General features: G+C 38.7%; 1 protein-coding gene and 1 long non-coding RNA gene across 6 annotated transcripts in view; one reads left to right on the top strand and one right to left on the bottom strand.

Moving 5' to 3' along the window:
• The window catches only part of zfh1 (Zn finger homeodomain 1), a 381,320-nt gene that overhangs the window by 247,239 nt on the left and 106,556 nt on the right, over positions 1-27,525 (bottom strand). The window lies entirely within an intron of this gene.
• On the top strand, positions 21,813-23,825 carry LOC141452842 (uncharacterized). Its single transcript, XR_012457655.1, has 2 exons — positions 21,813-21,987; positions 23,425-23,825. It is a non-coding gene; the product is annotated as an uncharacterized lncRNA (long non-coding RNA).

The following is a 27,525-nucleotide window of genomic DNA, read 5'->3' as shown; positions in this document are numbered from 1 at the left end:
CTACTCACTGTCCGGCTCTGAATGAAATCTTCTTCCTGTGATCTGCAAGCTCCGCCCCCACTACTTAAATAAGAATATTGAGAAGCGGTGGAAATCAAACTCCCATTCTAAACAAAAACCAACAAATTAAGAATACTTTGTCAACGTTTAAATTATATAATTTCTAGTTGAAAACATCGATCAGGTCGCCTTGGAGTCATTTTTAGGCGGTTTGTCTCAGCCAAGCCACTCGAGGACTAGTAACTTCTCCGAACATTCTGAGCCTCCGCGCGTTAGTCACTATTCATTATTTTCTATAACGACTTTTCGTTCTAGCCAGCTTCATTTAGTTTCATTCTGGTTTGTATTTGAAAGGAAAAAAGTTCAAATCTACAAACATACGGGCTTTACAGACATTCCAATCAAGACTACTTCCTATAGATACGAGTAGTTGACGCTCCACATGACAAACCTTACTCTTCTCAACGACCTCAGCATCCCATTCGTACGACTTGCCAAGACAAAGTATCCATACTGCTCTCCCTTTTATACATTCTCTTCTGTCATTCCTGGCAGTGCACAAGCCGACTGAGCGCACTGATACTTTCTTAAGACCTGAAGACCATCATTATTATCGTTAGCTTGTAGAAAGTGTTACTATAGGGTAGTTTCTCCCCACCTGCTTTGCACGCACCATTTACATCTTCGCTCATCTACACTGCATGTTGTAGATTGTAGATTGTATTAGAAGGGTGGTTCCGCCAAAAAAGGGAAGGAACGCAGCCAATCCAAAATGCCCATAACACACAGCACTGTATGTTACTGAAAAACGAATTGTTTGTGTAAAAAAAAAACAATTAGTATTTTCTGAGGAATGGAAATATCCATAAGAGTACCATTAACAAGGCTTTGATGGGAAGAATCTTGCTGTATGAAGCTGAAACTTGGGCAAGAACCAACAAGTTCCCAATAGGATGACCTAAAAGAAATAGTTTTCAGGAGACATTCTGCAAATAAGTAACGAATTAAAAAGGAGAAATTCGGAAATAATGATAAAAGGTTGAAAAACAGAGCTAAAAATCTAGAACAAATTTTTGAATTTGTTTTTTGGTCGAACCTCAAATACTTCATAAAATTATTATGATGAATTTTTACGAATATTATCAGTACTTGAATGATGAAAGTTTATTTAAAGAAATTAGGGTAGGGCCTATTCGTTTGGTCTAAGGAAACTTCAAACTTGAGAGGGAGAAATTGGGCAGGTCGAGATAGAATGGTGATTGGATCATGAGCCAATACGTAGTTACACTTGCAGATTAGAGGTTTCCCTGAAATATGCTGTCTAATCAATCGAGAACAACAGTTTGCACTTTCATTAAGTATGATACTAAAAGGATGTAATCATGTTTAATTTAGCCGTGGCAGGGAAACCATACTCAACATTACTAACCAGCCATGTTAGTTTTTTGTAACAACAGCTTTTCTCACCAAAATCATCACATCCGTGAGTGTGTGGAAACCATACAAGTGGGACGGGGACTGCAGTAGCGATCGCAGTGCGCCCCGTGTTGGCTCCAGCGCCACGTCGCTGAGCTTGTTTACAGACACGCGCGCGTCACTTATCTTCATTAGCCGAGAACACACCTTGTGCTGCCCTTCCTCTTCGCCAACACATTATAAACTTGGCAGCTAGCTCTCTGCTACCCGCCAACTTTTTATAAACATTCGAACGAACAGCAATAAACTAAACTGTTAGTTAGTTAGTTTGCCATTAACTCTGTTAGACACGTCAACGAGATTAGGCCGTTCAATTTGAAGGCTACTTACTGATGTCGAATCTTTCTTTACCTCCAAGTTGCGCGCATCCTGACACAAGCTTCAAGCGGTGGTAGGTAAGTTTCTGAAAAGTAGAAGTTACGATGGCGGCTCTTACGGCCTCTTACCACTCTTCCTAGAAGAATCTTTTGGGTACTGCTGTGGGCGGTCATCCTGTAGCCAAAAATCCTATCGCATTAGGTTTCATAGAGCAACCACTCGATTGCAACGCTTAAACTTGTGTTTATAATGTAATATAATTAGAATTGGATATTTGGTACAGATAGAATGTAATTGGATTTTTATCTGAATATTCTCAGTCTGCGGATGCAACCTAAATACAATAGTAGCACTATCTCTGATGGCCTAGTATAAGTGCTGTTCGTGTTGTTAGAATGGCCACTCGCAGGGATACACCCACCCTAAGGAAGTGGCTAGTCCAGTGTATCCCTCCCAGCAACCCCGAAAATGCATTTCTCCTCACAAATATTTCTATTTGGAAATGAAGTTTTCTTGTCTCCTCTCCAAAAACCTCTAGAAAGAATGGAGTTTGGCCTTCACTCCTCGATACCTCATCTTGCACTGGTGTCAGCCATCACACCTCCTTCTGCGAAACCTTGCCATGTTCTATCTGATGTAAGAGAAGGTAACGCGACTATAGTACGAGTGGTTAATATTTATCTCCTTATATAAATGAGTACCCTTAAATGGTTACTGTAAAAAAGAAAGAAAAGCGCCCGGAAGGAAATCTTAATAAAGGGCGAGCGAAGCCAGAAAGAAACTAAGGAGAGGTATTTTAATTTGATCAGTGGGTGCAAAAGGGTGCTGGAGGACGATTTTCTGACTGAAGGGCTCGACAGCGGCCGTTTGGTTGGAATATAATGTTTTTATTAAAACCTACAGTGTTTTTAATAATAGGAGAGGCGAACGAGCTAGTGTCTGGCCCCGAGCTCTCACTGAAGGCGGCACAAGTGCCTCAAACGAGATCCAGCTGCCCCTCCGTCAGCTCCCCCTGATACAAATTGTTTCTCACCCAGATCCTTAATATAAATTACCCTAAAAAAACATTACACTTAGCGAGCTTTTAACGAAAAACATTTTTATTACGTGATACGATGACGTGTTCCATTTTATTAAGAAATGGCGCTCACTTAATGAATACAATTCGGTACAGGTGTTGCCTGTACGCCACCCCCAACTATATAACGGTGTCATTTAAATTCATGCAGAAAAGTTTAAGTGCCGTCCTGTTAACACCCTATAGCCTATACCAAGCGCCACGGGCCTATAGTAGGCACTTCAGAATCTCATGTCCAAACAGGAATACTCTCACGACCACTCTTAGTCCTATTGTTACAGTTCTAATTCTCTTCATTCAATTCGCATGTTGGAAGACGATTAACTACTGATCAACCACTGAGGTTTTCTATTGGATAATACAGTTCGGTTAGGATCTGTTCAACCTTGGCCAGCCATTTCTGATTCAACCTCCTCTTTCGCCTTCAACTGAATCGTATCAAACCAGAAATGTTTGTTTACATTTGGTAATTATGCGCTACCCAGAACACTTTTTGGTTAAGACGACATGAACATATGCACTAAAAAAACTGATATCTCGTTTCTACTCCAAACAAGTATAGACAATACTAGGATTGCGGACCTTCTCAATACGCGTGCGTAATATGACAAACAATTGACGTTTGAAAGTAAAATCCGAACCGAACTACAGAATGAGGTTAAAGTGCTAATTCATTACAATTAGACCGAATTAATTTTTCGCCAACATTCCGAGCCTGCAGGAAATCGAAAGTGACATTTTGCCTGATTTTGTATTTGCGTGAAATATATATAAGTTGCTGAAAGTTTGATGATATAATATTGCAGTACGAGAATTCCATTAGCCGAGAGAGTTTACCGACTGCAATTTATTATCCAGGAAAGCTGGGATTCCCAAAATCTGAGAGGATTGCAATACTTCCTCACCACAGTCGGAGGAAGTATCTTTAAAATAAAAATAATATTAATAATAAAATGAAACCAAAACTGTAAAGTAAGCCTACTAAAGAAATGCAAGTAAAAGAAAATATATTGGATCCGTAGGTAGTATTTTCAGGTATTGCAACATATCCCATATTATGGAGGCACTGTGCGGATATAGATAAGCAAATATGACAATATACGAGCACTAACTCCTAAATCGAGTTTTCTCAACCACCCAATATTTACGAGCTTACAAATGCTGGAATGCTACAGATTTCTATTAAATCTATCACAAATTATTTCAACTGGAGTTTGTATGTTTGCTAAATTGTCACATGTCAGTAAAGCCGAAGTGTTGAGTGAATGTCTGTCTATACACAGGAGGCAACTAATTTCCTGTGAAGGGGTTAGTTGGTGGTGAAGCAAGCAGTCTGCAGCGTGTTCAGATGGCACCAGATGGTGTACACCACTAATACTCTGCACAGGTGACATTGCGAACCAGCCCTGGCGAATGCTATCTCAACTACTAACTGGGTCTACCAACCTACGTCTATCACTGAAATAATTTATACCCCATTACTTATTTGCAAATTTATAATCTGAATAAATAGAAATCAAAATAAAGAGACACATTCCTAAAGTTTCTGTTGCAGATGAAGGTAGCTAAGAGTTTATCCCTGCATTTCCGTGACTTAGATTGCGCTTCGAAGTGGAATCAAGGACTTAGAAGTGGGAGACAGGAAGCTGCCTGGAAAGTCTAGTTTCGAAGGAAGAATGCCGGGCATAAGCACTCTCTACACCAATTTCCGCTTTATTAGAGCAGACGTGAAAAGCAAGCTGGTGTTCCATTCCTATTTGGGCGCCAGCTCTGCGTCACTCTCAGGTGAGCAATAACAGTTTAGGAAAATGTAATATCTTCTTTTATGGAGTCACCTACCACTGCTTTTCTTCAATTAAATTATTGGTTTTGGAGATGAACTTTAAGTGAAATGCCGCAGAAACTAACATTCACTTGGTTAAGTTAGCACTTTTAGAATCATCGCAGGGAAACGGTCTAAGTGACACGAGAGATTTATAGATCGTGGATTTCATTCCTACGGGCTCTAGTACCTGGAGCATCTCACTTCAAAGTTCAGAAAATATGGTGAATTTACCACATCTTCTTTTATATTCCTGGTGCTTTAAATGCCCAGAAAGTTTTGTCGACTGGCACCTCTTCTCCACCTCTTCAACATTCTTACTTTCTACTACTCTACTCTAGTAACAGGTAGTATTGTAATCGCAAAGACCTTTGGTTTTAAATTTTCACCAATAATATCCGTTCTGAAGTCCCCTAAGACGAAAAAGTGGTTTCTAAAAATTGGTTTTTATGTTTTTGTGTACTTTGTCTCTCTCTGTGTGTGTACTTTGTCTGTGTGTGTGTGTGTGTGTGTGTGTGTGTGTGTGTACTTTGTCTCTCTCTGTGTGTGTGTATTTTCCGGTCAGAGGAGTTTTGATAGGTTTTGTCTTTTTCAAGAACTAAAATTCAATGTTGTGTTTAGTCAACTGTACTCAATGAACTCTACCAATTGTATCATCTCTACTCCCATTAGATGAGAACGAATCACCCAAAAAACCAGCTATGCTATTATCCCTCGCTCATCTCGGATTCCGCCTGGCGAGCTGGTTTCCTTCGAAAAGAGTTGTCGAGGACTGTGGGCCAAACTGAGTCCTAGAACTCTTCCACAAAACAAACCCTCGTAAAGTTAAACATTTATCTTTACCCCTGCCAGCTGTCCATTTGTAACCCTGAAGATGGTTTTTGATTTCAAAAAGTCTAAAACAAGTGAAACTTATCCATTAGAGTGGGGAGGGAGGTAGGAATAATTAAATAGAAGTTGAGGTTCAGGAGAAGTTGCAATCTTGTAACAATTCCGCATCACTTAAAAATAATTAAGTGGGAAAATAAGAAAGAGTGGAAGGGGTGACCGAGATTAAAGTTTGGGGGCGGCTTTCGGCGGGAGAGGCGGAGCTTAAGTAATCCTAATTGGTATATCTCTGGCGGTGACATCCTTACTTCGCACACAGAGCTTGCTATCTGTTCACTTCCCCATATAGAGAGAGACACGGCGCACTGCTGCAACATACTTCACGCTATAATCTTCACCAACAAACAGAACTTTACTTCCTAACATGGATCTTCTACCGTAAGGAATACACCACACTGTGCCTCCCTCCACGATAGAAATTTATAACTGTGTTATATTAAGGGTGTGCTACACAACTTGGCCATATAAACCAAAACAGGAGCTATCCAGGTTTAAATAAGGTTGTATTTTTAGTGGGGCCGGCTAGGGAAGCACCTTAATTTCAGCCTCTAGAGAGAGCTAAGTACCCAGCTTCTGGTTTCCAAGATAAACAACTGTTACTTAACTCATTACATGCTCACACTTCATCACTTACCACTCCGCCAGTCTCTTAGGCCAAACTTCATTAACCCATTAGAAGAACTTCCTTAAAGTCGTTAGAAAAATCTAATGCGACCACTGAAATCTCACTCCTGCTGGTGAAAACTTTTTTTTTTAAAGTTGGCATCCTTACTAAATGGAAAATTGCCCTGAGTATCTTACAGGTTCAATAATAAAATGTCACTTCCATGGAGGCTGCTACTCCTTAAACAAAAAAGAAAGAAGATCTAATGAAGTCACTACAGTCGGAAGTACCATCCCTCTCTAAGCTCAAGACGCCCTTTACATTTCCGATACTGAAGAAAATAGAGACATTCTTAAAGTTTAATTTCTTACAGTGGGATTTCTGCAGCTAAATTTGGTCCTACTTGGAGAGCCCTTTGAATAACTGTTGGGCTTACAGCCCGTGAGAGGGCCGAGTAGCAAAGATCTGGGGATGGCACCATCAGCCTTACACTTTCGGGCTGGAGAGAGATAAGGGCCAAGATGTCTGAAATTTCATCATTGGCCTCTGTATGATAAGGAGAGATGTGAAAAAGGTGTAGACGACAAAGGACTGGCTGAGTCCCTATGACGACTTTATGTGGTCTTCAGCTTGTAGAAACTATAGGCTCCAAAATGTCTCCATAGAATATGGCACCGTATGAGTGTCCAGCCATTAAGGAGACTGTGGCAGGAGAAGTGGAGAAGAACACAAGCTGCTATCGCAACAACAATCGGTTGATTTCTCTCGAAAACAATGTTCATTGCTCATTTAATGCACTAGGTACTCAACCCACTCACTTTGGAGCCTTCTAAATAGAATTTCCTGGTATAAGTTTCAAATGAATGCTACAGATCTACACATCCACAGTAAGTACGAGTGACAGGGTTGGAGAGAATCATCGGAGCTGGTTTTAGATAATAGTAAAGATGAGATTTATTTTCCAGATAAATCAAGAAAATCAAGTAATACATCTGATAGAAATCTTTCACCGTCAAAAGAAAATTCCAAATTCTGAACAGACGCCAATACTCGCCTCAGTTTCCAAAAATTGATTAGATGTAACTCCTTGATGGAACCAATATTCCCCTTTTCTAAACGTTTTCAGTTACTATTGTTAAGTGAATAGTATTCAGTCGAATGAAATCGCGGTGTGAGCGGAGAAAAAATAACAACAACAAGGTGACAAGGTAACAACTTGGAAAAAAGCGGAGATAAAGAGAAAATCTGAAGATAATAGGGAAGAGGGAATACCAGCTTGTGTATATTTGGACAGCAAGGCAAACAGAGATCTGTGACGGCCCGGATTGGAAAAACACAGGAAATCAAATATACAGCCGGCAGTGGCAACTAAAGTGACAAGTGTTTGGCTCCTGGTAATTACAAACAGCGTTGTTTGCGTACCACTCGCTCGCCAGTCCATCCAACCCCACTGGTGACGTCCTGCATAGTGGCTACTGTCTCTTACCATTCCCTCCCCAAACCATCCTCCTACTTAATCCAATCTCAGTGTTCACCGGAAAAGTGAATACATTTGGAGGTGAACACTCTCATGACTTCCTGCCACTGTAATCTTCCGGTTTCCCAAGTTTCCCAACTACTCTCTTATAATTTTTCCAACATAATCTAGATAATAGAACTGCTGCATATACAATGATGTTGAAAAAAATTTAGCTTGAAATATAAATTATTGATCAACGTGTATACGTATACTTATAAAGTTTAGAGACCAATTTAGTAGCAGACATTTCGGAAAAATTTAAGTTTGTACAAAGAATAACTTCTTTATACTACTACATAGTAACCTATGTAGTAACCTTCCAAATTCCCTATTCCACAAACAGCAGCTGAAAGAGAACAAGAGCTGTCCGAATCGTCGAAAGTTAAAGAAAACTGGACCTTGTGATTCCAGCAGTTTGAAGCCACGGCCGAATTCTCTATCGTATTTCCTGTAAAATTAAGCACATGTGAGGTAGGACAGTATCCAAGATACATACATACATATGTATATATGTATACGTATATAAGGAGACATGTAGCTAATATTAATGTATATATATATATAAAACGAGATGTTGAGGTGATGGAGGTGGATGGTAGCGGCTGGAGTTGCGGTCCAGCGACCAGACCATCTCCCGGAGTCCGCATGTTCCAGTCCCATGTACTCGCTCTGGACACCCACTGACCCTGACGACATTTCAACATGGCCTGTCTTGCTTTCGTCACCAAATCTTCTACACTCTACCCCTCCCACAGACCGTTAACAAATGCCTGCTGATTAATCACCCAGCTCTGTTGCCGACATGCAATATTTCGCCGAACAATTCACAATGTTTACAAGTGCAACAGACCCATATTCTCCTGAATATCTAACATTAATAGTTGGAGCAATTTACTTGTGGTTATATCCCTTCACTACGCTGACATCTGCAACGAGAATCACATGTCTCTCTTGGGCAAAATTTTCTTGATTCTGAATATTATGTTCAGATTGTAGATAATTTCAACAACTCGCGTTACTACACCCTACATATCTGGCCACTCTCCAGAATCCAATTCAGAATTCTTGTAGAATATGTTTCTCTAACTACAGTATTGCCTAATGGTAGTTGACATATTAGCTGCGAACAAAGATTTCCTACAAAATTTGATGAAGACAAATGTGGGGCGGCTCACCATTAAAAGCGTTCTGTAAATCTGCTTCCTTCAGAATTAATCATCACAACTCAAACCTAACTCGTACATTTTACCTGTACTGGCAGTAAAGTACTGGTACAGTACTGAAGCTGGCAGTACTAACTGCTGTTAATTGTACACGTATTTCCTCCCTTACCTGTGCATTTATTAACATTTCTTCCAATTTAAGATCAAACATTTCAGTGATTTTTCCGGAAGTAGTCATCTTAAACTCTTTTTGAGGTCCCTTTTCTAAATAATTTACTGTGACACCGTCTGTCCGGATGCGAATCAAGAACAATAAAAGCAATGTTGGTATTTTAACTGCGAGGAAAATCGCTCTGAGTCTTCTTAGTTTCTTCGCGCCGTTCCCGAAAATAGTTCCGTCTAATCATTCCGCTGTTGGAATGATCTCCATGCAATTCATGAAAAACCTTTCTTCTTCTTCAGGCAACTCAAAACATTTATCAACTTGAATTTGAAAATTCTATTTTTCCTCTCTGAACAGTAGGAGCAAGTAGTAAACTATTTCCACGAAGAAACCAAATATTTTATTTTAATAAGAGCAAGTTTTCCCTCAATTAGGAATTTATATAAAATGTTAAGTTGGCCATCGTGTTATACCCAAAACTGGTGGTTTATGTTAAGGCTAGATGATTGTTGAAGCTTCCTTCAGACAAGCGGCCTGTCAGTGCTGAAAACAGAGCTTCGTCGAAAGCTGCCAAGAGCGCCTTTATAATATGATATATTATCTAGTTGTATAAATACCTGTTATCTGCAAACATCCATTCAACGTATAATATTTATATTTTATACAGAGGGTTGGTAGACGGTGCTCATACATACACACTAATACAAGGATTAAAGTGACCAGTAAAGCGGAAGAAGAGGGATTTTGTGGTGGTAGCGATGGTTAAGGTTGGCAGAATGGCGGGTAAAAGTGAGCGAAAGGGATTCTGTGGAGCGTGTTGGCAACATTGTTGGCTGGTGGATACAATACGTGGCAATACAGCACGTGTGTCAGTGGTACCACTGTCAGGGAAACAGCGCAGCCAACATACTCAGTGCACACATCAAGTGTACCACCAATGTCAACAACACGCAATACAAATCAACATTATATTTGGTGTTTAAAAACAGGACGGCCCCTTCCCGCAGTCACAACTTTTCATCTGTAACTAATATGCCATTCATAAATTCATGCAAGAAATAGGTTCGCCCTTCCTTTAAATTTACCAGTCAAATTATATGAAATGACTTAACTAAACTTTGTTTCACCGAAATCAGACCAATAATACGACTTACTCACTCGTACTTACCAATGGAATAGCTTTTCTAGTAAATAACAAAATAACCTACCCCCCACTAAAGTCTTATAGATAATAAAGTTTAGTTCTACTGGCTCCTTCATGTTTGAAGCCTTTCTTGTCACAAAACCAAGGGAAGTACGAAAATTTTGCTGTACCGCATTATTCTGATATAAATTTTGAAATTAAAATTGAAGAGAATAAAAAGTGAAAGAAGCAGGAAGTAAAGTTAGAAAGAGATAGAACATCATGGGTAGTGAATCTTTACTAGAATATTTAATGTCGGTCAAAGTTCAATCTAGAAGTCCCAGAGAGGAGAATGGTCAGCGCCTCGCGCGCTTATTTGAGCTTGAGTAGGCACCACGGTAGCCAAGCGGTTTGAGGCGAGGCCCGCTAATTTCTGTTGTGGTACTGGGTTCGATTTCTGGTCTAGGCCTTGGATTTTATTTAATGGGATAAAAATTATTTACAGTAAAGTATGTTTACTAGTCGCCTCCGTCCACGACTAACTACCTAATTGGTAGTTGGAGGTAAAACCCGCCTGAACATATTTACTTTACTTTTAGTTTAAGTAAAAATTTGTGTGGGTTAGTGTAGGTCTTTTTTATTTGTCATTTGGTTTTTTATTTTCTTTTGGGATTCCTAAATGTTTAGGCAAAGAGAATAATTCTCTAGAAAATTTTCAGGACGGTAAACATGAAGATATGTCTAGTCGGTGTGTAACCTCTAGCTCGAGTTGCCGTAATTTTCTTACAAGAACATACCATTTTCTAAAAACCAGCTTTTCCGATTCAAGGGACCATAAAAAGATATTTCAGTCTATTTCGGATATATCTGTCTATTTTGGATATTTCTGTCAACACGAAGGCAATAAGAAAATCACCCGTTTTACAGGCAAAACATGATTTCGAGTTAATTAACACAAAACAATCAACCCGTTCCCTTAGTCTAGACTCTAGACCTCCAACTGAGTTCAGGTTCAGACCCGCGGCTACGCCTTTGCCGATTACTCTGCTGCCTCTATATAATTGTCTTCTTTAAAAGCAACAAGTAATTATTAGTGTTAATGGAAAAATAGATTTATAACAATATGTGTGGAACATAAACAGTAAAGAATGAATCTTAAAAGCGGCAAATTAAAAATAGAAGTGAAGCCCAGCTGTAGTCAGCAAAAATATGAATAAACAACGTCCCTTTGGTATAAACCTGGAAGCTATAAGTAGGTTTTGTTTTATATTTGTTGCAACAGAGAGCAGTATTCAGTTTACAATAGATTTAGCAGTGAGCCGACCTGGCTGCTAACAGATTCGACCCAGTTCATTGTGTGTGTGTGTGTGTGTATATATATATATATATATATATATATATATATATATATACATATATACAAGGCTTCAAGATGAGCAGAATGCACTACCCTGCAGACGACAGAAATGGCAAGCAAATGCATATCATTGAAATGGCGATAGGCCGTGTAACCAGCATTTCAGTTTGTACCACTTCGAGTGCATATGCGTGCTGTTATTTTTAGATAAGGATGTGTATAAGCAGAATTGCAGTCTAATGCGCCGTAATAATATTGTTGGGCTGACGTACTGGAATAGAGGCGAGCACAGGATGCGAACACATCTGTGCGCTGCACTACGGCAACACCAACACCATCTCACTACATTCCCGCCATTCTCCACCTGCCAACAACTCTTTATTTCATTAAAAAATGTATTAATAGCAGGAAATGGGTACGCAAGAACAATATTCGTTGCGGAAGATTCGCAGCCCTTTTCTGCAACAGAAGCATGCGAGTCTGTAGGATGGATAAAATAGAAGAAGACGGTTCGACGAACTTCCTTTGTTGGTCATCAATAAGTCAGGATTGACTAGATCAGAGTTTCTTATCACAACCGCTAGGTCTTAGAAAGGTTTCGAGCACCAGTGCTAATAGTATGATGAGCCTTATAAATAAATCGTTATTTACATCCAGCAAAAAACCACCCGAAGGGGAGGTCTCACGATTGCTAACTGCTCAATAACACAAATTGACAAATCTCCCAAAGCCTAAAACTATGCTTAAACCACACATATATGTAGGATGGGCGGAGTGAATTTTTGAAGGAACCCATTGTGATCTGGCTTCAAACACAGAATCCTGATTCCAGTTGGCAGATTTGACCGCTTCCTTAAATCGTATGTAAAACAGAATAAGCAGAATTCAATTGTTTCTAAAACAACTTATTACGAACGTTTTATTCCCGAACATTACTCACCTGCATATTGACTAGTCGCTAAAATAAATTCCAACTCGTCTTCAAGAAACTTGAATACAAAATATCTCGCCTAAAAAAATTGGCGTTGTGTTGGAAATGGATTTTATAAAAATTTTTATTAAAAAATATTTTGTAAATCCTATCTGGCGAACACAAAGACCAAAATTACAAAAATGTTGGACAGTTTAAACTGTACAGGGACCTCAACCACCTGGAACTGCACGTGCAAGAGAAGAAGAGGAGCCAGCTAAGCAGCAGTCTTTTTTTTGTGAATGAATGAATAAATATTTATTTCTATAAATATATATATACATAAAATAGATACTTAAGAAGTATAATGTATAATACATTTCAACCTTCTTACCAAGTGAGGAACGAGATAGGTTAAATGAGTAGGATAGGAATGTATGGAAAAAAAGAGAGGAAAAACTCCTCTGCTAGAGCAGAGACGTCTTAAAGTGAAGAGATGAAGTTTATAAGCAGACAAATTAAGAAAGCTGTATCAGCAGAAGGTGCCGCTTGGAAAGAGTAAGTCGGACGGTGAGGATACAGCTAGAGGCCAATGTAAAAGGAGATCAAGAATCACTGGAGCAAGCCACGTCTGTCAGTCTTGTGCCGGAGCTCTGAGGAGGTGAGAAAGGCTAAAAGAGAGAAGAGGAAAGTGATTGGTCGCCGACAGATGATATAAATGTAACAAGCTTTAGTTTCGTTGGCATTACACCAGCTGTACTCGAATGGACAATAAAACTCTTATTGTAGTGCAACAAAGAGGAATAAATTGCCAAGCAGACACTACAATGAGACTGGCCGCAAGAGGCAGTCTTGCAGGAATAAAGGGTACTTATTTTCATAAATTTCTTTTCCTATTATTACACTCTCAAAACTAAATAAATAAAATTATTTGTTTTTACATCCCAGTTTCTTTTCAAACAGGAAACACAGCAAACAGCCAAAATAAAAAGCCCAGGAAATAGTGACAGACTGTCTTCAAACCCTTGCGCAGTGCTACAAGAAGTTGGTGGTAAGGAATTGATTTAGTATGGGTTCTTGCAGTTAAGATGGAGGGTAAGTTCATCCCTCGCGCTATATTTCCGATAGCAGGACCGGATGTGAACTATAGAAGAGATGAGGAGGAGGTTTGGGGCTGCAAGTGCCGGACACCAGTGTCCACTCCACACTGATTGTTTATCTTATTACTTAACGACCACCTTCCGGCTCGCCCTTTGCCTTGGAATCTCACACTGTAATATCCATTTCCTAAATACCCCACCTTAATATCCAAAGTGGCGCTGCGAGAGTACAAACCCTACACTTCACTACCTATAATCCAACTTCCAAGACTGACCGACCCTCTTTCTTCTTCACTGCACATATTTGCAGAATTGGTGCCATATCCACTCCCCTCTTCTAACAATGGGGCATCACCCCTTCCTACTGCCGCATAAATGAGCAATCTTGCTTCCATCATGCATTTTTAGTAATCTTAAGCTTCTCCATTAGGTTCTAATTACTGTTTTTCTTACTTCTTACGCCTCCCGAAGTTACCGTAGTTTTATGCTGAACACCCTGTATGGAGTAATATGTAACTACAGTTTGAAAAATCCAAATGTACAAATTAAATGTAATCTCACATTTCTACAGATTGTCATTCAATTAAGATTGGCGGTAGAGAAATATATTAGATTTTACATCAAAGATACTACGTATGCATTTAACCCTCCAGATATTTGCCCATTGTGTATGAGAGAGAGACAGATAATTTAATATATTTTTCTTTATGTTGTAGATTTTATATCGATTTAAGACCTAAATATATTAACAAGCATATTGGAGATCATTTGCAATTCCCATCTGAATTGGAGTGGGAAAAGCTATTGATGGTTGACTCTTTCCAGGAAATTAAGGATTTATTTATTTATAGAAAGGAATGTTTAAAACACATTAATTTAAACCAACAGCCCATTTTATTTAATAATATGCTTCGAAGAGTTTATTTCTAATAATAAAGGGGGGCACATTATTACTATTTATAGTATTTTTTTTGTTTATTTATTTTCTCTTTAATCTCTCTGGATATTTGCAATTTTTAGTTTTACTTGAAGCGTTTTTTGTTTAGTCTTTAAAATAATTTGCGCTATACAAAAGAGATGCAGAAGTTAATTTAAATTTTTGTAATAAATATTTTATATTATAGGTATATAAAGTTTTATTTATACTTTTACAAAAACGAAAGTTTTTTTTTGTATTACATGTAATTTCCGCTCGAGCTTGACTTCTTCTCATAAATATGTATTTACTTTAGACAAATAAATAAATAAATGAATTTCTGTCGTACAGACTGTCGGGATAAATAAGTGTTTTGTCCTGGAGGATATTTCTTTGCATTCGAGATTGCAGACCCTGCTGATTACCGGTTTCATAGAGGTACAAAGTATATTAATGAACTTTTACTAAAATAATTATGGTGATATAAGTTTATTTATAGCTGAGCGGAGAGGCAGGGGGACCTGAAGGGTGTGGAGAGCCAGGACTGCGTCTTCATGCAGCATCAGTATGTCTGCGACAAGTCTACTAAATCAGGGTATCTTCCCAATTTCCTTCTATTTCTGGGACAGGTTACAGCTAATATATACGTTCAGCACAGCTAATAGCACGTTACAGTGTTACCTTTAGTTTAGGTTATAAATCCAAGTGGAGTGTATGGGCAAAAACACCAGCCCGTATTGTGTGCAACTATCAATTTACATGGCGCTGTTCCATCCAGAAGAGAACATTTGCGCCTGTGTGATGTCACATGACGATGTAATTGTTTTGTGCGGAATATTTATTGCAATCATTTATTACACTAGCACAGCCACAGGCGCGCTTACAGTATGTGTTAGTTTTTAGAGAGAGAGGATGGCAACCATCCGAGAGAGAGAGAGAGATAAAATGCAATAGATTTAAATTTAATTCACTTTTACGGTTTAATTGGTTGAAGGCGGTTGGACATTAAACCCCTCGCACAATTACCACCCGTGGCTGCAGGACACACCTCCTTGTGCACAATCAGCTTCTGTTTGCCGAGGCTATTATTGGCCACTACTTGTCCTCGATGAGGGCAGATCTCTCGTTTGTAAAGATATCGTTATTCCGGCTTTCTTTCTAAAGTAAGCGCTCACAAACTGACACACAGAGAGAAATGCAGGATGAATGGTTTAAACTCTTCTAGTGTGCAGAATCAAGCGATTACTACAGCAAATCTATTCTAGTCTAAGTAATTATTGTTTTAATAAAATTGTGAACGCTTTTTTCTTACTAAATTTCTCATGATTCTGACCGGCCTATTTCTAATTTCAGAAGGCTCTATACAATTTGTAACCTGTAAATGGTCATAAAATGTTCTTAAGAGAAAATCTTAGAAATTAAAGTTAAGAAGAGAGAAGAGAGAGGGGTATCCTGGGCTTGCATTTATCAAAAAGAAAGAAAAAGTTAAACATGAGTACAGCGAAGAGAATCATCTGGTTGAGAGATGCTGATCGCTAATCACCATTAGATCTCTCGGAAGTGCCCAAAGGAAATGTGAACTTTCAGCTTTCAGAGATTTTTCTTTTTTTTTCAGATTTTAAGAGTGAACGCCGAAAATGTAAGATTCAGTTGGTTAGTGCCAAAATAGAGGGTGAGGCGGAGATTAGATGTCGTCGCTTGAAATTCGAAAAAGCTTAAAAAAAATAAGAAGAGAGAAAAGGAGAACGCTAGGGTGGGGTGGTGGGCTTATTTGAGTTAAGAAAGTACAATTATAATAAAATCACGTTAGGACCAGGAGGGACTGTGTGCGGCCGAGGGTGAAATTCTTAAGAAGAAGTATGTCTTTGGCCGGGTGAGTTCTGCAGCCTCCAGGTCATCTTGGATCTTTTCCAACTCGGCTTTTATCTTCTGCACATTGCTTACATTCATCTTTCTGGCACCTCCCTTCATCCCCTCTACCTCTCACTTTAATATATATTATTTATGTGGTCGAAGTATTGTATTTCCTTGCTGTAAATTTTTGTGTGAAAGACTCATCGGGTGTAGAATACGAAAACCGAGCAGTGTGGAGTAGTTCACCGAGATCGCCGAGTAGAGCGTTGCAGAAGTCCGCAGTCTACTTCGACGATTTCAGCCAGCTTCCTTTCTCTGCGGTCATGCTAGTTGATACTTAGAATTTCCTCCACCTACACATCCAATACAAAGGTGAGCAACAAGGACGCCTTAAATCCAAACGTTTGTTTGGAAAATATCTGCAAGCATTTTCGATGATTGCTCTTATAAGAGTTACAAATTTCTGCCTAAGGCTGAATATTTTTCAGATGCTTCGCTGACAAAGTTTGAAGTCTTTTACAGAAGAGAGGAGAAACGCATAGTAGATGTTCTTTGGTTGATCTCAGAGAAATGCAACTTTAAGCTGATAACTGACAAGTACTATTTCCGGGTTATTCTGATTTCACTTACATATTAATATTATATAATATTAAGCGGCGTCTGCGCATTGCGCACTGCGTATCCACTGTAACTCCACAGAGGGAACAAACAGAGGAAACCACACCACTGATCATAGATCAAGATCACTCCTTCTGATGGAACATTTTACTAAATATATTTTTACATTAATTATCTTGAATATAGATCCAAAGATTTTTTTTAAAGTAAGTGAATTAATTGCGTATACGTAGATTCAAAACGTTGGAAAGATTTCCTGCTGAAAATTAGATTAAGGTCGTTTCTGGTAAAGGATTGCCTCTAAAGTGCCACTACGTAATGCAGGACTAACCTCTTAAGACAAACTTGAGTGCAAAGAGTAAATAGTGCTTAACCGGAAGCAAGTTCGCAATGGATATTCCAGTTTAACGAATGCAGATGTTCTTAACTTTTCTGTAATCTTACCATTACATAGTTGAACGTTGATTCATAACTTTTTATTTCGTCATTTTCCAAAAAAAAATCGTTCGTTAGAAAAACCTTTGTATTAGTATCCTTGAGGATAGAAGAGAAAGTCGTGTGAGTGTTCACTCGACAAGTTTTTCTTGGCGTTACAAAATCGCCGAACTCCCGGAAGTACGTAATTAGAACCACAAAGAATTCTTGTTCAATAGTTTGGTCTAATCTTAAAAAAATGCACCTTCCTATCAATGACTAATTCTCCTCTGACGATGCCTTCGAGGACATGATTAAGAATCTTTCCGAATATATTTCTAGAACCGGTAATTAACTATAGGGGCGGTATGACAGAGGGTGTCGGTGTGGTTTGGGGTAGAACTGATCGAGAACTTCCTCAAAATGAGGGGAAGACCGGATTATTAAGAAAAGTAAAATTGCAATTTGAAGCAAAAATTTTTTTTAAATTGGCTACACTGGTTCAATATGGTAGAGTGAGAGTGCAGTGGAGAAAGCTGGAGTGTAGTGGAGGCGGGGAAGACAGCCTGCTGGGCACGCACGATCTCGGCCGAGGAGTGTGGAGGTGAAGGTAAGACTCTAAGGCAGATGTTACTATGAAGGTGGCACTGGCCGAGGTGGTCACTCTGCGACCCCTTGCTTTTCTTTTATTAGAAATACTCCGCAGTTATGTTATGTCCAGAGTCACCACTGTTTTCCTCTATACCTCCCCTCATGTATATATAGTTCCGGTCCCTTTATTACACGGCCAGTAGATCTCCAGTGTATTGAAGGTTGTCTGTCAGTGGTCGGACACTGGACCTTATGCCGCCTACCAAACCAACACAATTCTACTTTTATTCATATTGCGCTCCACTTGTCCCCTTCCCTCTGCTTGTCTCCAAGATCAACCTCTGGAAGTATATAAGGTGTCCTGGAGCAACCACTGTCTCCAGCTGACTCTACTCGCCAATTTCTGGGAGAGTAAAAGATTTTTATATTTTATACAAGCGGAGTTGCTTATCCAAGGGCTAAATTTCGCTGACACAGCGTTTGTTACCTTCTCATACTACCCTACAAATTGAGTTTGTGACCTTGACTAGAGACCTCATTAACGTCATGAATTACATGAATTAAACTGAATTACAGATCTTTTATTCATATGGAGAATTATCCAGTCGTAGGACCATTATCTAGGTAATTAATTAGTGTTTGAAAAACAAATTAGAATATGTAGCAATTATATTAAGTCTGGTTAGACCTGCGAAGCTAATATGTATTGTGAAACTGGGTTCGATTCCCGGTCTTAGGCCTTGGATTTTATTTAATGGTTAATAAAAGAAATTTACAGTAAAGTATGTTTGCTAGTCGCCTCCGTCCACGACACCTAAATTGGTAGTTGGACGTTAAGCCCCGCCTAAAATAAATAGGCGATTACTTTACTTTACTTTTATTAGATCTGGTCAATTCCGTAACTTCACTTTGAATCTGTTTAAGCAATCGTTCTCGAATAGTGTGTGCCTAAATGAAAATATAGTATCATATTGATTAAAACAATCACCGCCTACCAATACGCCCCAAGGAGGTAATCTGTAACAGGTGAATTGGTTTCCTATCTTTCAAGATTTGTACCCGTTCTTCGGGACAAAAGGAGAGAGAATGTAGGACCTGGATTCTTAGAGGCCTCCCCTTATCGGAGAAAATTCATGCCAAGAAAAGCGCCCGTTTAGTCCCAAAACTAGGTTTTAGAACAGAAAATGATCTCTCTCCCACTTTTTATAAGTATATACATGTAATTAGTGAAAGCTCTATGCAAGTGTATGTAAAATACTTTTTTGGGATAATAGGATGAATGCTTGTAATAAAGTAGATTGAAGCAATGTGCTATCTTAACTTAATAGTTGCGGTAATGCTGCTCTTACAAAGAGCAGCCGAGTGTGACAATTAGTTGGACGAACGGTTGGTTCGTATTGGCAGTTATTAGTACAGTAGCAGTGTGTTAGGAGCATGGAACTGAATGCTGCAACAACACGTTTGCCTGCGACTACATAGATGCAGATAAATTTGAAAACTGCGAGATAAAGAGAAATCTGCGCAAACAACTAATCAAAACAAAACTGTTTGCTCTCCCCACCACCAGATTCAGTGATTGCGGCCCGCCCACATCAGTATTATCACAAAATTATATTTCTCATCGTTATTTATATTTACTTTCACACTGTAGTCCCACTGTCAGCAAATTAATCATTTTTTATTTTAAAAAATGCAATCAATAATGGTGTTCGATTATTGATTAGATCGGAGCCACACCCGGGGAGTTTAGAGTAAAAAAGCCCCCTCTAGAAAATAGAGGAGAGCTCACGTGAAGGATAAAAATTTTTACACATAATTGGGCATATGGTAAACTTGGTAAGTACTTCAGATTTAAGGACTGCGATTCGCTATAAGAGAGTAGCTTTTCTAGCTGTGTGTGACCTAATCGCAAAGATGGAGAATGGTTTTTTGTTCACAAGAAATGTTTGCAGAGGTGCCACAACACTTTTTTAGGGAATAAAGCGTAAATCGATATATGGAATAGCTGAAAAGGCCCAACCGTCAGTTGGACGCCAAACCTGGTCAAAAGCCTAGATAACACCCAGCAGGACATCCGGGCAATGCTGATTCTGAGCTCTTGAATTCGTACTAAAGAATACTTGTCTTAAATCATGCAACGAAACACACAAAATGTCCAAGTTTAAACGAAAACCTTTAAAAGCCATCTAAAAAATGCCAGAACACTTGAGAAGGTAAAAAAGGTACATGCTATCCTCCGATTCGGAGTTCATAAATATTCTACACTTGTTGGAATTATATACAATACACAGAAACAACTCTTTACAGATTACTTTAACTGGCCCCTTCTTAATAACTCTTGGAATTATATATTATAAATATAACCATTAGGACTGCATGTACGATTGATTGTAAAAAGTTTAAAAAGAATACATTTTAAATTCTAATAATCCGGGCAACTAAAGCGCCAATTGAACGATTTGGCCAAATCCTTTGTGCTGGATAGATCGATACCAAAACAGCTAAAAACCAAACTTTTTTAGCTTTAATCAACAAAAAGTCTATGAACAAATATGAGACTTCTACATACAGACCTTGGGCTAGTGTTTTGACAGAGATTCAAACTCGTTTTCGAAAATCTGAGTGATTGCAGTACTTGCTCACACTGGGAGCTGCAAAAACTAAAAAGGCAGTTGTTTTAGAGGGTCAACTCGGTGGAGAGGACAGAACCGTGGTTTATATCTTTAATTGCGTTTTCCCTTCCATATGATTCTTGTTACTTATATCCTTGTAATTACTTGGCAAAGAGTATGCGGCGGCGCTCCGGAAGGTCGTTTTTTTAATCCTCTCCTAAAAACCAACATCTGCTCCAATCCGGGAACTCACAGATCGCCAGCCCGACTTTGTGTTCGTCCCCTAATGAAATCATTACAAGTTTACGGCGTTATGAAGCAAGAGAACAATATGGTAACCTCCGCGTAACCTCACCGCCTGTGTTTCCATAATCCTGTTTAATTACTGATAACAATGTATGAGTCTGCGAGGTTCCCAGCTGTGCATTCTGGATAAAATGTGCCTAGAATTATCCTTGTTCTCAATTGGGTCACCACACGAACCATATACACTAACCACTACTTACTTCCTCTTTCAACCGGTAGTAACCGGAAGTATTGTAAATGTTCAAATTTTCTAAATAGAACTATCACCGGAAATATCCGTTCCCCGGAAATAGTGGTTTAACAGAATAGAGAATATATCTGAGTATGTGAAATTCGGGCACAAAAGTTCAAAATCCACAGCAACTGAGAATTCAGGTTTCCACTGGAAGGACCCCCCCCCCCATCCCTCAATAAAAAAAGGGTATTTTTCAGTTTCATTTAGAGTTTTCCCGATTTGTTATAATATTATTTAAATCTATAAGTTTTAATAAAAACATTTTTTTCATGAAATTCTATTAAAAGACACCTTAAAGGCAGCCTCCTTCTGGAGAGGGGGTTGCAAAAAGCCCCCCCTACACTGTATCAACAATGTGTTGCTGAACTTCTGCGTTTTAAGCAAATTCTTTAAAAAAATTAAACTTATTTCGGAACAAATTCGGTCCTTTTATGAAAGGATTAACATTAAAATGGCTGCTAAGATTAGCGCCTACTTTCTGTTCGCTGATAGATCACATTTTTATTTCAATAATTTTTAGGAAAAAATTGTATTACCACAGCTTTGAGGTTTTAGAGGAGCTAGAGCTAGCTCCCATCACACTTGTCGTTCCAGAAATGTCATATCTTAAAACTAGGAACTTGTGCAACACATTTAGGTTGTACATTACACTAAGGCAGCAATTTAGAGAAAGAAACATGATTGGGTTCCGGGCGATACATAAACCCATGTTAATTATAAAATTGTAATCGATTGTTACCAACATATGACGCGCACACATGACTTTTCTATTGCGATATAAATCATATCATGTTTGTCCGGCAATTTTCTCGTTGACTAAATTTTTCTAGTCTTTAATACACATTCTATAAACTCTTAGAAATATTATCCACCAGGGCATCGCCTACTGTACTCCATCCAGAGAGGGGCAGACCGTAAGGGTAAGTTTGCCAAATTTCTAATTTTCTATCGGTTAATAGCTTAACATTCCAAGACGCCAGAAAGCGGCGTCTGCTGTATGAGAGGAGATCTCAAAGATTCCTTCTTCCAATAGTAACCATTTAAACGGAGTCCAATTGCTCTTCCAAAGACTCATTAGTGTGATCTTCCTCGGGTGGTAGCGCTGCACATCCCAACCAGCGCTACCACCAACTCCAGGAACATTTAGCAAAACTCAAACTCCTAATCCAAGAACGCCCTCAAAATCAATTTTCAAGATCAAGTTTTCATTACAATTTATGTTATTGTTTAATATTAAAAATCCCTTCGAGGAAAATTTTATTTAAAGTTATAAATATAGCGGGAATTATAAATGATTAATTTAGACAGTTTTATGAAGATTCTATCTTATTAAATGGCGTTTGCCTATTAAAATACATTAGGCTGAGTTGTTGTTAGGCGAATAGCATTTAGTTATTTAAGTTTGTTCGGTTTTATTATTAATTATTGCTAGTGTACGCTTCTGCCAACACTTAATTGAACAATGAGATTTTGCCTATTTCCTGTTAACGTCATGACTTTGTTCTGTTATTATCAATTCGAATTATCCAGAGTGCCTAAGGCACTAGAGCTTTTGGATTACCTTTAGAAACTACTAGGTATTTCTAAGACAGTGGCGATTATAATCCAGTTCATAGCCTAATAAATTTGAATTTGAATTTTTCGTAACGACTGCTTTTATGTTTCATTTTAAATAAGTTTAGTGGGAACTTGGCCATTGTACTATAATATTGTCATAGATTGCTTGTACATTCAAAACCTTTTTTATACATAAAAAAAACGGTACTGCAGGGCGACCAGGACGTAAAGTACTTTGTACCACAGCGCTACCTTTAACATTTAGCTCTAGTCTTAGAATCGATCGTAAGATACATCGTAACGTAGGCTGCTCATCAGTCCACTGAAGGCGATTCTACAAGACAACTTCTTTCGAAATGTCTTTAAGTCTTATTGAGAGTCGTCTAAGAATTTAATTTGAACTCCGAACACTACATGTTACGCCTACCTATCAGTTCGCTTTGAAGGGTTCTGCGGGAGATGAGAGATAACACAGCTTCCCTAGAAAGACAAAAATTACCTACCCCTAAAAAGTAATTTAACAAATGATTACGCGAAGTGCTGTTAGAGATGTTGGAGTCACTTTAATACGAGAGTTATTTTATTATTAATTTTAATTTAACTCTTCCTGATGTGGTGCAGCGCCGAGCCCTGAAAAAGGCAGGCAACTCTGGCGAATCGTTGGCAAGAAAGGATTCCTTTCTGTCCGAACCTCCCCAATCAAAATCAATCTTCAAAATTTTTGGTCAACCAATTTCAATTTCTTTTTGTTTTTTTTAATTATTCAAATTCCAATTCACTTGATTGTTATATTTTTGCAGTGTTTCAGAATGCCTGCAAAACGCAAAATACCTCAGTCAAGACTGACCCTGCGCAAAGTGGTAACAGACTTTCTGATCTTCATAATGGTACCAGTTACGCTGCTGTTACCCGGCTCGATCTTCTTGAAGACGATAGTGCAGGCGCTGGCAGCCGGGCTGACTCCTGAGGCGACTGTAGTTTCCATGGTGCTGATCATCTTCACCGGCTCCTTCTTGTCGTATGTGCTGCCCACCTATCTGGTGTGGGTGGTGGACCGTGCAGAGCAATACGAAGTCCTGAATGTCCCCTCAGGACCTCTCCCGTGCGCTGGCATAAACCTTTTCGGTATTTAAATGGAACAATCACAGCCCAATGTATCAATACCTTACTCCAGTAAATATATGCCTAAGTTGTCAACCTATCATTTGTGTAATTTCAATGTTTAATTTTGTCATGAGCGCAGGCGCACTTCACTTCACCAGCTTTTATTAAGATTGATAATGACATTATCACGACCAACAGATCTACTTTGTGATTTAACCGAAGACGAGTTAAAAGATCCCCTGAGAGTATGTCCTGAGGTTAGTACAACTAAAACAATGGAAAATCGTGCAGTCGAAATTTCATATTAAGGGTACGAGCAACAGAAAAGCCAACTAAAACATTTTCAATAAAATCAGATAACAAGGCCCTCTTGTAACCTTAATTGTAAGGTTATTTCTATTCTTAAATTTTCGAACTGCGAATTTTAAATAATCGTAATAATTTCCGCAATCTCAGATTGTACTCAACGAGTTTACTAAATAAATCTTCTTCAAAATGAGAATGCTGGGTACAAAGAAATACCTAATACCCTTTCCCATTGAGGAATACCACAGAGGGGGGTTACTATATTGGGAGGGGGCAATCTAAATAGAAACTTTTCTGCTTCCTGCATTTTTTGTTTTTGATGCTGTGGGTTCGCCTCAGCCACAGACCCAATTTCTTCCGTCTCAACTCAGAGTATTTCCCGTGAAAACTGTGACCAATGGTAATTTGCATGTTGAGAGGCTAAACGGGAAATAGAGACCACACGGTCGGTTAGGTATAAAGATACTTGTTAATATCGAGCTATTCATGGGTATCAAAACTTAACTAACACTCGAATTTCTTAAGGTTAATGTATCCCGATCGTTACACATGTGTTCAGTCGCTTCCCACAAATACCATTTTATTTATTTTATTGTTACTGCCTGATTCAAAACTATCCGCACGCTACTGTTTATTGATTAAACGAATGTCTGTCGTTTTAACTTTTGCAGAGAAACGAAAGAAGAATTTACAGATTTGTTATTTAATCTAAAGGTTGGCAGAAGGAAAGGCTCTGGTGTCGGCGATAAAAGGAATCAATTAGAATCAAAAAGAAAGGAATTTCAATAACGTATGTCACACCTCTGGATTGATGGTGCGTAACGTGGGCAGGGAAATCACGTGTCGGCAGACAGTAGGGTTCTTACACAGTAGCGCTTTTCAGAACAGGAGGGTTAGAAGAAGGAAAAGAGAAGATCTTGGTGTAGTTAAATCAAAGGTTCCTCCAGCCAGTTGGAGGGAGGCCAGGATCAAGGCGCTCGGCACCCCCTACTTACATCAAGGAATCCCAATATCCCCGGCTACAGCCTCAAGCCACTCTCACACATTTACATGCTCCCGGGTGGCATGTTGCTGCTCGCAACAGAGGACAGCAGTAGTTTGGGGCAGCCGGCAACAGCTGTTTCACTCGGATTTTTCAAAACGAGACCTTACTGGACTAAAACATGTTCATTGAGAAATACTTTGACCAGAGGTCAACACTAACCTGCTACAAACTACTTGAGCACGCATTCTCTCAGAGCAAACCAGGTAATCTTATTGAACAGACGCTTTCACTGCTTCACAGGATTTAACCATTTTTATGCAAAAATGTTTTAAAAAGTTGTAATAAGAGCTTTTATGAGAAACTTTACAAAATTAAAGTTGCTATTCGGTTAGGTGAACCGTAAAAGTACTTTTAAAGCTAAGGATTAATTAAGCATTAAAACGAAAGGATTAATATCTTTTAACTGCTCAGTGGATCATGATGTCGTATCAAGGCACCAATGAAGATGGAAACGCCGAGAAAAGTAAAAACAAAGGCGTACTCTGGACATGTTGATAGATCTACTTCATGTTTCCTGTCGCCGCAACTTCATCAATTCAACTTCTACAGGACTGTAATGAGTTTTGAACCTCACTTCTTCCTTCTTTAAAATTATTAAGTAGGTTTCAAATAAATTTGCACAATTTAATATGAAACTTGTGAGTGAACCTGAACTTAATCGTGTGTTTAGAGAATTTTTCTTTCTCTACCCTGAAATAAGAGAATTAAAAGAAATTCTAAAAATTTATAAAAACTTGAAGAAAACGGAAGCAGCAGGAGAACGGAAGTAGAACACAATGTGCAGGAGTGCCTCTGCCGCCTGGTCAAAGAGCAGTATATTTTTATTATGGAGTTATTATTAAGTAAGCTGTGTGTTATATAAATAAATGGCGGCGCACTACAAAGTAATAAAAAAAGCGCCTACAATAATGTGGCTCAGGAAGTAGGCAATAAAAGCAGCAGGCTGGCTGGCATTCTTTGTGTTTGGCATGTCGTCGTGCAGCCCGGATAATGCTGGCAGCTCGATTTGCATGTTATTATTTCGGGCGAACTGTTAACACGTCCCCCCTCCCCTCCGGGTAAACTGAGTTCGCCACTTTTATGAACTTGATTCTAATAAAGCGACCATCTCGTAATAATCATAAAACAATCTAATAAACTTATTTAAATCAATATTACAGGTTACTTTACTATTAGCAAATTATAACCTAGCTAAGAAGGTTGCTATTTTTGTTAGGACTTATGTAAATGAGAGGAAGGTCCGTTCTCTGCCTGCCAGTAACCACACTAACCATACTACCGTGTTACTGATATCGGGTAGGTTCTTAATTGACGGAAATTGACGATATGAGAGAGGTTACTATCCAACCAAAAGCCGCACCATAGGGAATATTCTTTCAAATCACTTCCTCACACAGCTCTTCTATGTCTATTTCAGGAGATGTATGTATGCTTCCGATATATCACTAGTTACGTTACCTTGGTAGTCTGACAGCAATAGGTAGCACAGACCTGAAGCCATATTTTTCATTCTTGATGATCTGTTTGTTCTTAAGTGGTTGTGATTCTTCTAAATATTTTACTGATAGAATTCTGTTTGGTAATTGACTTGAACTATGAGATCTCTGAATGGTTTTAAAAAAACTATAAACCGAAAACCGAAATTTAGAACAGGTTGTGCAACTGGAAACCAATTCTAAGAAGTAATTAGTAATAAACTGGTTAGGTTAGGTTAGGTTAGCAGCAGAGAGCAAATGTCGGTCATTTCTCAGAAAAAGAGCGCCCTCTGAATTTTAAATTTCTCTAATTAGGAAGTTTTTGAATGCTCTCAATATATTGAGACAGTATTGTATGGAAAGAGCTAAATTATTTTCAGGAGATTGCGGTTAAAACTAAGTCGTGAGTGGGATTTCCAATAAAATTGTTAAAAACTACAGAAACTAAATTTGGGAGATTTAAGGCTCGGAAACTGAGGGTGAGGAGAAGTGATGGAAGTTAAGATTTAAGTTATGCAGCTGCTGAGTCAAGAATCAACTGACCTAGTTTAATTTCAAGTCGTGAGTACTCCATTTGTAAGTACTTCAGGAATACAGAGGAAGTTCTCAGACATAATCCCAATTAGTTTTTAGTTGTGTGCGAGAGAATTTTATGATCTTGGCAATAAATTGGAGAGTCGTGTACACAGGAAGAACAAAGTTTACAAGTTATCAAGTTTCATGAGAAGAAAAAGAGCGTTTACGTAGTGAAATCCTGTTTGGCGTTCGTAATACCGAGCAAAGTATGGCTGAGATAGATGCCACAAAGTAGCCGGGATTTCACGGCAGAAAGTGGATAACAGAACCTCTGCTGCCGAGCACTCCCGGCAAAAGAATACGAAATACTTTAGCGGTTTGGCACTAAAGTAAAGAAATCCTATTTAAAAGTACAGCCTGACTTAACTTAAGTTAATCCGAAATAAAAAGAAACG

This window comes from Rhodnius prolixus, unplaced genomic scaffold (assembly GCF_049639745.1).
Source record: "Rhodnius prolixus isolate KJV_2025 unplaced genomic scaffold, Rpr scaffold_3, whole genome shotgun sequence".
In the NCBI taxonomy this organism is placed as follows: Eukaryota; Metazoa; Arthropoda; class Insecta; order Hemiptera; family Reduviidae; genus Rhodnius; species Rhodnius prolixus.
This window is presented reverse-complemented; position numbering and strand designations above follow the sequence as displayed.